We start from the raw sequence: 12,617 nt of genomic DNA on the forward strand, positions 1-12,617 counted from the left end.
AAGACAACAGACGTTAAGGGTGTGTCACAGGTAGCATTGACGGGTAACCTGCTGGCTGTCTGTGAACAGCCTATTGGCTCACCTGACATAACTGAAGACATCATTTTGGTTTGCAGCCATGCTACACCCAACCTCTTTGCGTTATATCATTAGAGCATGTGTTAATTTTGAACCACAGAAATTTTATTGATTGACGAGAATTCATACAAAGTATAGACCAACCTTTTTTGATGTCGGAATGTATAATAAAACAATTTAAGAAATGTACTGCAGCCCAATGTCAAGGCAGTTTGTCTGAGCTCAGAGCATTACTGACTTGAGCACGCCTTTAATTAACATCCGCTGAATATATAAAGGCTTATGAATATCCTAAGGAACTGATGCCAAGGGTCTCAGAGTGCAACACCAAACCCTTTCTAGAGTAGTCCATGATATAGAAAGACGAAGGAAGTGACAAACTAATTTTCATCTGTCTAAAATGGCTGACGATGATTTTCTGGGCAAAGTAGAACAGCTAATAAATATATAACCTTCTATATAAAACTTGACTACATAAAATGGTTCATCAATCCACAACAACCACCAGGACTTTTTTAACCAAGAAAAATTTTGTAAGCGGTTGTATAATATGTTATTAGGTTTTAGATAAACCGGCAAAATATTTTAATTATAACAATCACTCTTGCAATAATCACCAGCAATCTAGCTATACTTGAAAGAAGCAATCTGTTACAGTCAAATGGTCGATTCGCATATCAGAATATTTTGTCAGTGAATCCACTTGGTTTATGTTCTCATTAGCATATGACTAGCACCACCTGTAAGAATTCTGGCTAGTCTATAATTAATGTTTAAATAAAAATAAATATGGTAAGTAGTGATACTTCTCAGTGACCACGGAGTTCTATAGGCTATTACTAAAAGAAAACAAATCAGAATTTTAAATTACTTACATAAGAATGTGCACTGTGTACCGGCATTCGTTGAACAACAGCCTTAAAGGGGTTGACTGTAAAAAAACCTCCACGTGTTCAAATTGTCAAATTGAATGCTGATGCAAGACTGAACAGCCAGTATAACAGAATGTCTGGTTGTCAAATCATAGCTTCTAGTGCTAATATCGAAAAGAGGTCAACTTATAACAAATTTTCTACTCCAGACTTGCACGGTGTGTTAATCCTTCCTCACTCTAACCTAGTCTGCTTGGTAAACGTAGTTTTATGTTTCTAGGGGTAATTAAGGGTATAATAACTCCAGGCAGCTCTCAGTACACAAAGCACTCTGGAAACCAAATTAATAGTAACATTTTCAATAATAACCCACTTTATTTTTAATTTAGTGTTAAATAAACCATGAAAAGTTTGTTCGAAAACATCAGCAACAATCTGTGACAAAAATGTTTTGCAGGTACTTGCAGGTGCTTCAAATGAATGTTGGCTCTCCATTATAAATGTGAAGCTGTGCATCTTCATGAATGAGCTCTTGAGATGAGTTATGATCAAATAATAGTGCAAATTTGACTGGCAGAAATTTAATATACGAGAAGATCAGCAAAGCACAGCAAAAGGCTGACATCTAGCTAGACAGTCTGATCACAACTGTATCAATACAGCTGTCATGTAACATTGATCCTGTCAAGAATATATTCATCATAACAAAGTCAGCTTAAAGATATCGGTGAGAAGTTTGTGCCAAAAATTAGTTTTAGGCTTTCAAAGCAATAGACATACTGATTATGTTTAGGTAAAAATATTTTTATAAATGATAAAAATCAAAGTCAACAATTTCACAATTCTGCAATTTATGCCATAATGGCTAACACTTCACGAAGCATTCAAAGATAAAACAGGATGTTACTGAGACAGTTAGAAAAAGGTCAATGTTGTGGTAACCATGGATCTATCAAAAAATATCGTAATTCCATGTTTTAGAAAAATCGATCTTTTGAAAAGGTCAGCCTAATTCACGACATGGACTATGGTTAACAGATCAATGGTGAGATATGCTTTTAGATTGACATTGCTAAGTATCGATGAGGCAACCTGGTTTGTTATTAGCGAACCATGTTATGACTAGCAAAGTAACTTCTATTGGCAAATCAGCTTGCAAAACCACTTGCAAGATCAGTGCCCACATTTGGTCCAATTTTAGGTCATGCTCATCCATCAAGCATTCGCCCATAATAAAATTAAACATTCTCATGCCATTAACTATGTGAAATTTAATTAATTCACTTCATCAACTGCTTATTTTTGTAGTTCCTCTCATAGCAGTTGCCTCGTCTTAGTTTTACTTCCGAAAATCTCTTTAAATTTTGAGCTGTTAATCACAAACCCTTGATGGAGCTTGACTACACAATTTGTCAGCAATTATATTTGGATCAACATTTCCAAACAATGCAAAAACTCGGTCAAACTGGTCTACTGTTTGGCAATAACCCTAATGTGGTTTCCTGTCCACTGAGTAACTCCATAAAAAGAAAAAATAATCGCTCTGTCACACAGAAGACATCCACAAAAAATACTAAACTAAAGAGTTATCTTCCCATGCAGACTGGACCAATCCATGCTTTACAGTTTACATCAATGAAGTTAGCGAGTGTACAAGCAATTCACAAGACTAATGATGAGTTGGAGTCGTCTTTCTAAGATAGCAATGATAGACTGTAAGCAGTTGAGCGGCACACCATGAGAAGGTATGATGCAAGTTGTTAAGTGCAGTGTAACCCTGATGGCTGAAATCTTCAATAGGCTTTTATGAATCCAACTACCATCTTGAGAAATAAGATTTTTGAAGTGAATAGAAATCACAAAGTTTCAAGGCTTAATTCAGATAATACTTGGTAGGATAATTATTTATCTGGATAATACAACTAATGCAGCATACCCTATTTATCCGGATAATACAACTCGAATGCAGCATACACTGTTTGCATGTAAGATCACAGTGAAATATTCATAATATTTTATGCCCAAATAAAATAATATTACCACTTTTTAGTATAAAAAATTGATGATTCTCTGCAAAAGATTGTAAGTTCATTAAGCTGCATAAGGTTGATTTACAAGTAAGATTTCCTGTTTACAAGCAGGCAGTGTCAGCTAGTCAACTGTATAAAAGATTTAAACTGAAGGATTACTGTGACTGTCATAAAATGGATTTTATATCATGGCATTAGCAAGAATAAGGCTCTCTAGCAGTTAGCTGGAACTGGTTAGATCACAGCTAGTAGTAGGCTACATCAGAGATTAATAGCCGTGATAATTGCTATTGTTATTTGTGTTCACAACAAACATTTGAACTTTACATGCAGTGAAGATGCGTTGAGTAACCTCTGCAGGGGTGAAGGAAGAACAAGACTAGCTCAGCACAAACTTCAGAACAAATGCTACGTTTTCATACAGGAATATTGTAGTGACCCCTGTGTGCACCAGTGACACCTGGGTGCACCAGTGCAGAAGGTTATGCTGGGCCAACAAGCAGATCATATTTCTATAGGGTGCTATAGTAGAGCATAGTATTGTACATCGATGTTGTATCTTTAAGAGGTCAAGGACAAAACAAACCATGGATGATCAGAAGAAAAAACTGCTACTTTCATGTCGCTATTTGTGGTGCACACGTACAAGTGCGATGCCACTCGTCGCTAAGACCGTTTCATTGGCACAAAGATGACGCAATGCATAGGTGTTTTGCTTTCAATCAACGACACTGAATCACGATAGAATGAGAGCTACACAGCTGTATTTATGATGGCATTTCAGCCCGTATGTGGGTGTGTTGCTACGCTATCACTGTATAGAAACTTATTATAGATCCAGCACTGCACAACACACACGCATCGCTCGACATTCAACCTATATTCTATAGGTCAAGTGTTGCCTAAACAATGTCAAGGTGGTAATTAGCCTTATAACCTACGCAGCGTCTGACTGCGTTGCTGCCGGTATTCCAGTAAATCAAACGGCATCGCAAATTAGATTATATAATTTGATTTAACTAATTTGCAGATCACATGCCAAGAAAGTGCCCTCTTACATGTCTACACCTTGTTATTTACGTTAGCAGCCATTAGCAAAGTCTAGCTAGCTCCTGGGAGGTTAGATGGCAATTACACTTCTACAATCTCAAATCAGATCAGATCCCAGCTGTTGCTGTTGTAACCAGGAATTCTCACGGTGCGCCAACTCGCAAATCTTCGACTTTACAAACTAATTAAAGGAATCTAACTGTGTATCCGCATCGCAGTCGACACGACGATTCTGAAGACCATTATTTGTACCGACAGGATTAAGGTTTGACATGAGCGAGAAACAAACTCAGAAAATATTCTATTGTCATGAAATTTAATTTACAGCGTTGTGAATTTCCATTAAACAAACTGACCGACAAAATTAAGTAAATATCGTATTCGCTAACAAAAGTTCGTCCAATCAAAAGACCAAAGCTGTACAGTTTTTATGTTTTGGTCTTCGATTGATGTCCATCGGTTTTCCTCACTATTAAAGCTGTGGTTCAACTGCCTTGACTACCTTGCTTTACAGAGCACTATCAATATCACATACTATGTAAGGCGGTGAATGCAGAGCAATCTTTACCAGTTTGGAGTGTTTTAGAGTTGAGTTATTTGGAGTATCTTATAGCAAAAGCCAGCTAGTAGTAATATCAGTGGCCTACCGCTGTGATAAGTAGAATCAACCATCAGACAGTTTAGACTAGGTATCAATATTTACAGTCTCTATAACTCTGAGGCCTGGAAAGTCCAAAGGAAATTCCAACATAAACAGTAAAATGGATTCCAGCTTGGCTATCAGCCATGAATGCTGATCCTTAGGGACGAGTGCGCCAATTTGCACCTTTCAAATTTTTATATAGCAAACGAAAGTGATGTTCATTGTTGTATCATATCAAAATTATAAGACATTTTGAGTAAAGTTTCTCTGTGACAATTTCACACTTTGAATTTTTTATCTGAAAGACTGAATGTCATTATTTTTTATTGGTGTTTTAGCTACCCAAAATTAGATATTTTGGTCATAATTATGAACAAAACTCGCATGTAGTCATCAAAGAACAGTCCTAGAACTTGAGAAGCAATGGCGGGCACCACTTTCTATATTTCACATTAAGTGGACCAATAGCGGTTCACTCATTCTAACGTGATCTGGATGGATAGAAGTTTCCAGAAAACATTCCTTCTCACGTAGCAGACACCACCATTGGTGCACTCAAGTATTCAAGATAAAGCATCATTTCACGTACAGTGCACCCTCGAGATACGATGTTAATTCGTTCTAGGGTTGGCATCGTATGGTGAAAAATTCGTATATCGGGGTATAGAGACCATTGTAATTAAACAATGCAAACACCCCCTGGTCAAAATCGTCAATTTTTTTTACAAAAATGTGTACATATTGACAATTAGCAACAAAATAGTATGCTAACTTTAGTAATTATAGTCACCTACAGTAACTGTATTGTATTTAGTGTATTTTAATGGTTATGATCTGCAATAAAACGCAAAATTATAATGTGTGTACCAAATGCAGTACGTACGGTAAGGAGTTCTTGCCTTCAAAAGGTGTGCATAACATAAACTTTGAATTCACTTCAAGTAAATTTAGCTTGCTAAACCTAAACTTAAAACTAAGTTTTAGTGTGTATCAACTTTTTATCACGAAATTTTATCCTTCAGCAGTTCTTATTTTCACTTTCACTATAAACTTTAGCCTATCTGTTTGAAACCTTTTTCAACCTAAATCAATGAGGCCGAGCGATGCAGTTATAGAAAGCGGCACCTCGCACACTTGACCATTTAATGGCCACCGAAAAGAAAAATAAAATTTTATTTTCTACACAGGACGTACATACCTTTGGAGTAAAGTGGCTTTAGCTGGTACATGTAGCGAGTAAAAGAGATGAGGCAAAAGCGTATCAATGCTAATTATGGTGCTGCACACTTGAAAATAAATTTAAAACGTAATGAATTGGAATTTTTTAGCAGGCTAAAAGAAGTTGTCCATTCCTGTCCAATTCTTCTACCTTTTCAACGAGAAAATTGCTAGCTAGCGCTTGTAAAAGGATCCAGAGAATGTGGTACAGTAGTTTGTCTTGTATGAAATGTGCACAAAAATCAATGTAACCATACATACAGTTTGTACGTATTTATACCCTATGGGGGGGGGACAGGGCTTTAGCAAGTTTCAGAAAGTAATGTGGATGCGTCAACTATCCTGAGCAGCTAGTTATATGCGTTACATACATACATACGATGAATTGTATTCACGTATAGGATAACAAGCCCATATGCAAAGACATGGTTAAACAAGAGAATAAAACATAAAATCAAAAGGAAACAAATAAAATATGAAAAACATGCCACACAAGAGATAAATAATATATATTATACATGCATTGTTTTAATGTACCAGTCCACATCAGTAAATTAAACACAAAATATTTCTGCGAATGCGGGTTTCCTGTATCTTCTACATCCTCGCCTTTACTAAATGGTTGCTCCTTTTGTATGCTGATCGCGTGCATGACCTAGCTCATTCAAATCTTCAGTCGAAAGCTCTTTCTTGTGCTTGCTTTAATGGAGTTCTTGTTTTAATAATAATTGCAAATGCTGATTGGTTGTGATCATATTCCTTGACAATGTTGATAATACGGGTCCCTTCTTCTTATTTACGACATCCAACTTTGTTGACATAGAAATCAATTTTCCTTCGTTTTGTAACGTTTGTATCGGTCTCAGATTCCATAGATAACGAATTAAATGTAGATACTTGTAGTTATATACGTATGCTGACTTAAAAGTTTATAGTAAAAGGTATAATAACGCTACAAATGAATATTTGCTCTCGCTTGTGCATTTTACACGAAATTTTCCACGCGGATATGAGAGAAGTCGATCATCGTGTCTCTTCTAAACGTTCTAAGAATTTTTTCGGGAAACCATATTTCGGTGTCTTTTTTATTTCGACGTGTGTTATGAGCACACCGACGGCCAAATTTTAACTCGGGCGAAACTTTTCTCAAATTCGTATGGTGAAATAAAATTCGTATAGCGAGGTGAAGATATCACAATGTTTGACTTCGTAAGGTGAAAAAATCGTATATCAGGGTAATCGTATCTCGAGGGTGCACTGTACTTGCTAGTGAACATGTGAAAGGTCATAGGTTAGTAAGCAGCTCATATCAAAACAAAGTATTTTAACCATCAAGTGACTAATGCATCGACCAGTTGAGCCTTACTGACAGCAAACAGTTGTAATGACATGCTGCTTACAATTGAGCTGGTATTTATCAGCTTGCCAACAAGAATTTTTAGGATTTCATGTGATGCTTGCAGTATATTACAACTTGTACAATATATTGCAGTATATTACATTTCATACAATAGGTATCTTTATGCTATAAATTTAAACAAATCATTAAAAGCAATAAATGTTTTATTGAAATGCAGAGTATTTGTTACAAAGCTGTTAACATTGTTGGTTTCACAATAAGAATTTTAAATGAAAAAGAGAGAAATTTTAATTTATTGTACCTGAGGCAACCATAGATTTACACAGTAACATAATTATAAATGATGCAAGGCTGCAATTATGCAGAGAAGCAATGATTCAATCAAGCAATGATGCAATGAAACATTGAGGCTATGAGGCAATGATGGAATGAAGCAACGATGCAATTATGCAGAGAAGCAATGAAGCAATGATGGAATGAAGCAATGATGCAAAGAAGCAATGATGCAATGATGCAATGAAAGAATGATGCAATAAGGCAATGATGCAATAATGCTATGAAGCAATGATGCAATGAAGCAATGATGCAATGAAGCAATCATGCAATGAAGGAATGATGCAATGAAACAATAATGCAATAATTAGTCAGTAGGGTAATTGGTCTAGAACAGTGGTTCTTAACCTTTTTCAGTGTATTTCCCACTTTGACAAACTACACTTCGAGATTTCCCCGTCTCTAACAGCCAAAAATTGTGGTATTTTTGCCACTCTCAGATTGCCGGAGAAGGCTTTTCAGATAGCATTTTGCCATACAGTCAAAATGAATCAACTATTAATTGAACTGTGATAGAAATCATATTTTATGGATAGTTTGTCATGATATACTTTTTATTTATGGAAAAATAAAGTTCAAGATAAACACAACAATAGAGTAATTTAAATATCCAATAAGCTGCTTGATACATCACGAGGCTTGGTTTCCGTATCAATACAGTTGTACCCACAATGAAAGCATGTATCTGCACCATGTATGTGGTGAAAATACAGTACAACAGCTATATCCTTGAAATGCGCCGTAATCAATATTCTCAATCTGAAGCTTGAGAATTTCCCACCTCAAATCCTCAAATTTCCCACTGGTGGGAAATTTCCCACTGGTTAAGAACCCCTGGTCTGGAATGTGCATGTATAGGTTAGCTTATCAAGACTCCACAGTCATATTCATACTGGCCTACAGCCTAACACATAGGAACCTAGTGGGAAAATCACGAGTGTTGATCTTTGCGGCTGAGGAAAACGGTGAATGCTGGTGCACTGGTGTGCACCACAGGAATGCTTGATATTTGTTTCTGCCACTTCAACCTGGTGGGCTAATAAATGACAAAAGAGTATGTTTTAAGATGAAACTTGAAACGCTCTGAAAAAAAGGATTTCTACTCTTGATAAAAACTCAGCTGCTCTAAAACATAACAATATTCTGAATAAAACATGTTTTATAAATAAAATGAATAATAATTAATACTAAAAAGTATAAAATGAATATTTTGAGCATTGTAATAAAAATCATTTCTATACACGTAAAGGGCAATGAGTTAGCTTGTGTCGGACACCTCTAGTTTGCTACGCAGAGCATTTGTTGCAGACATCAACAAATTTCTAATATTTTATAAGTTACACTAGACAATCTTCCCAGCCGATATAGGATGGCTTTTCCTCCCCCACACACCTTGCTGCAGCACAAATGAACCTTATTCTTAGATAGTTTGTACATGATTATAAACAAGATGGAGTACCTCTATGTTTCCATGTGAATAGAGCTGAATGTAGTGGAAGCCATCTTGGCTCACAGTAGAGGGGTACTTATAAGTAGGTACACAGTCTAATATAAGAGCTTTCCGAGGATTACGCAGCAAAACGTTCTTCATACGCCGACTTAGATCAAAACAAATTTTGGATATGCCTCCCTTGGCTGCCCTTGATGGCATCTTGAATGCCATCAACTTTACAATTGCCCCGCTGCTTACCAAATACTCCCAACCAGTGTATAGAGGAGAAAATTGAAAAAATAGGCTGTTTTTATGTTTTTGGTGCGGATAAAACAGGTAAATTCAGCATAGGCTGTTTTTTGTATTATTTAATCAAGTTTGATTAATAGAAAACAAAGTAATACTAAATTTTGCTGACTTTTGTGCTATAGGGATATAATATTACTTTTATTGACAGACAAACAGTAGTTCTTAAGCAATGCATAACCTAAAGGTTAGGTGGAACCTCAATGCACTCATAATTATATTGGTAGTGAAAGTTGGTTTTGTGACAAGCACTAGGCTATCTTTAACAAAATTCCACAAACACCTCAGACAATAAACAAGGGCAGGTATTAACGCAGTCTCATATCCTTGAGTCTTTTACTCAGCTACGTAACTGTCTGAACCATAACAGTGTATGTCTTTAGCCTGCGCTACTGCTCGTGTGCACAACCAAAGGTTTATAAATTGTTCTATTGTTCTTCAAGGAAATTCCTTCTGGTTAAAACCAAGTTATCCCATAATCATTTTTATAAAATGCTTGAATTTGCTACTGCCATACTTCCTATAAAAAGATGAACTTGCAAAAATTTTTAGTAGATTTGATAAGAAAGTATCAGTGCTCTTCCATCATTTGCGATTTATTTTATGTTTGAAGCGATCCAAGTGTCAGGGTGTTTCAAGATTAAAATCGAAAAACTTGATCTCGGTTAAAACGCTCAGATCAGGCGAAAAAGCAACCACCAGATTAGAAACACTAATGCTTGCCGCCGAGTTGACTCTCTCAACGGCAGCGCTTTTATCTGTCATCCTTTGAAGGATCTTCAAAAGACATTGAAATCTGATACGGTTATCAGACAGGGAAAAAAAGCAATTTTATTACTATCTAACCACATCTGTAGCTTCTTGAACAAAGTTTCTAGAGATGACTAGATGAGTTGGCTGCCTCAGTGAGCACTATTAGTACAAAGGACTTGGCAATAAAGCTTCAACATACTGTTTCATGTATTCTGATCTGAAGTTACTTTAATTAAAACCTCTCAAACAATAAATGTCACTCTGACAATGAAGCAGTAGATATGTTCACGACGAGTTGATGAGATAGTAACTTTCTTTGTACACAATCACTTTTGTAGTAATGACTATATGGAGTGTTTTTACATCCTTATACAGTATATGAAACTGTTCTGTTTCAAAGTATATATAGAAGTAAAGTGCTACGAATAGCCGGATATACAGAGATCAAAGTTGCGCATGCTGAGGAACTCATTGTTTTGATAAAATTAATTCATTCATTTGACCTGTCACGTAGATAATTTGACAAACTTGAAATATGTTCAGGGCTATGACCTTTGCTATGACCTTTGCATTTTGAGGTCTAACTACACTTGCATTAGAGTTAAACATAGAGTCTACATGATAACTTTACAAATCATACTTTGTATATTCATGTATAGCTAATAGAGGAGACAGCTGATGAGAAAGGAGGCAATAACCACCCTGAAGTCTCTAGTCGGAGAGGTTGCTAAAAGAAATCATACATAGTCTACTTTACATAACACCTGGTCCTTGCTACCTATATATCTCCTCACTACCTACCTATATACCTCCTCACTACCTACCTATATATCTCCTTACTACTTACCTATATCTCTCCGTACTACCTACCTATATATCTCTTTACTGCCTACCTGTAGACCTCCTTACTACCTACCTATATACCTCCTTACTACCTACCTATATACCTCCTTACCACCTACCTCTACCTCCTTACTGCCTACCTATATACCTCCTTCCTACTGACCTGTCTGTTATTGGTGTCTATAACTTATTTGTAAGTTTTTCGATGCTGAAATAAGTGAATTAAAATTAAGATGTGCTTGTCAAGGTTTTGTCCAGCAGTTTTTTTTCAAACACCTGCTAATTATTGTCAAGCTCCAACATATTCTCTAACCTGCTGCCTAGTTATGTAGCTGGTCCAGAGACAGTTAGTGATGCTAACAGCTGGTTCATGAAAGGTGTCAGCTGCTGTTGTTGTGCAAGTTGAGATTTAATTACGTCATGCTGCCTAGCTCCTTTTCCTACTAGTTGTGCTGACTCATACAGCCAATTGGAAAGTGTCAATGTTTTTACCAAGGCTCTCCTAGAATAAGCAAATGTCAGGGATACAATTGAAAGGAAGTGAAAAATGTTTCCCTAGTGGGCCTGAGGCGGGCCTAATAATGCCTATAATGCACCTCATATTCTTAGATGTCAGCAGAAAGGTCAAAGATGTTATCAACTAACTGGAACCTTAGCTTTTAACTTTCTGTCTAATGGAGATACTGTTCAGCCAGCGATGACTGTTACTGACCTTGGAAACTGACCGGCCTATTATACAGATTCACTAATAAAAGCACTAATACTATTTACAAAAAATTGCTAGCTAATTTCTTAGCGCATGTTTTTTAGATATTTTATTTGGGCAAAGCAGGAATACCAGTTTCATATTTGATCACACTCGCTTGAGCACTATCATGATATTGACTAGAGAAAGTCCTTAGAAGGAAGAGTGATGACAAGAGCAGCATTCAGACAGAGGAAAAGAATGGAACACGCTTTTTACAACCGGCAAGCATATGAGACAAACCTATAAAAACAATGTTATTCAGATTCCCAAACTGCGAGTCACTTGAATCTCACTTAAAACACTACTGCAGTTGCAGACAAAAACGGAATCATCATATATTTCATGACCGCTAGAACTTCAAGGTGCCCAGCAAACGTCTGGTCAAAGTCTGACTTATCAAAGTAAACATTTCAGTCGTTGAACTATATACTAGTTATTAGTGTTACAGTAGTTTTTGCAATCTATTTGTTAATCCTAGACCTGTGTGCTGCTTAAAAGCAAATATTAGGCATGAACCTTGTGGATAAACAAACCTTGTGCAAGTTATCTAACAGCTACAAATGCAATACAAAAAATAACCTTTGAGTTACTGGTTTACAATGATTTTAAATCAGCTTGATGAGTTTTTGAAAACTTTGAAGAACTTTGGAAGTCGGCACTCAAAATGAATAAACATCCAAACATACACGACCAAACACTGCCTTACATGAATGGTGGTAAAATGTAAAAACAGTGAATGATAGTGACACGCAGCAACAGGTTGCTGTACTTACTTGGAGCCCACAGCTTGTTCTTCTCGACTAAGCTATTCAACTCCGGATTAGATGAAAGCCTGTCCACTTCGTTCAAAGAAAAATACAGACCAGATATCAGATTGATCCTGATAGCAGTCGTATTATGAGGAAAGTGTGAAGCTCTGAGACTAGTCCTCCAATCAGGTGTACCAATTGT

General features: G+C 36.4%; 1 protein-coding gene across 2 annotated transcripts in view; it reads right to left on the minus strand.

The window, feature by feature from the left end:
* LOC137397499 (extracellular serine/threonine protein CG31145-like) overlaps window positions 1-12,617 on the minus strand; it is a 31,548-nt gene extending 18,931 nt beyond the window's left edge. Inside the window, exons 1-2 of one of the 2 annotated variants that reach the window (XM_068083801.1) lie at window positions 12,440-12,617; window positions 11,232-11,420 (exon numbers count right to left, since the gene is read on the minus strand). The gene's annotated coding sequence lies outside the window, so the exon portion shown is untranslated. The remainder of the gene's footprint in view (window positions 1-11,231; window positions 11,421-12,439) is intronic. The other variant, XM_068083794.1, reaches the window with a different exon arrangement.

The sequence above is a fragment of the Watersipora subatra genome, chromosome 1, assembly GCF_963576615.1.
Source record: "Watersipora subatra chromosome 1, tzWatSuba1.1, whole genome shotgun sequence".
Taxonomy (NCBI): Eukaryota; Metazoa; Bryozoa; class Gymnolaemata; order Cheilostomatida; family Watersiporidae; genus Watersipora; species Watersipora subatra.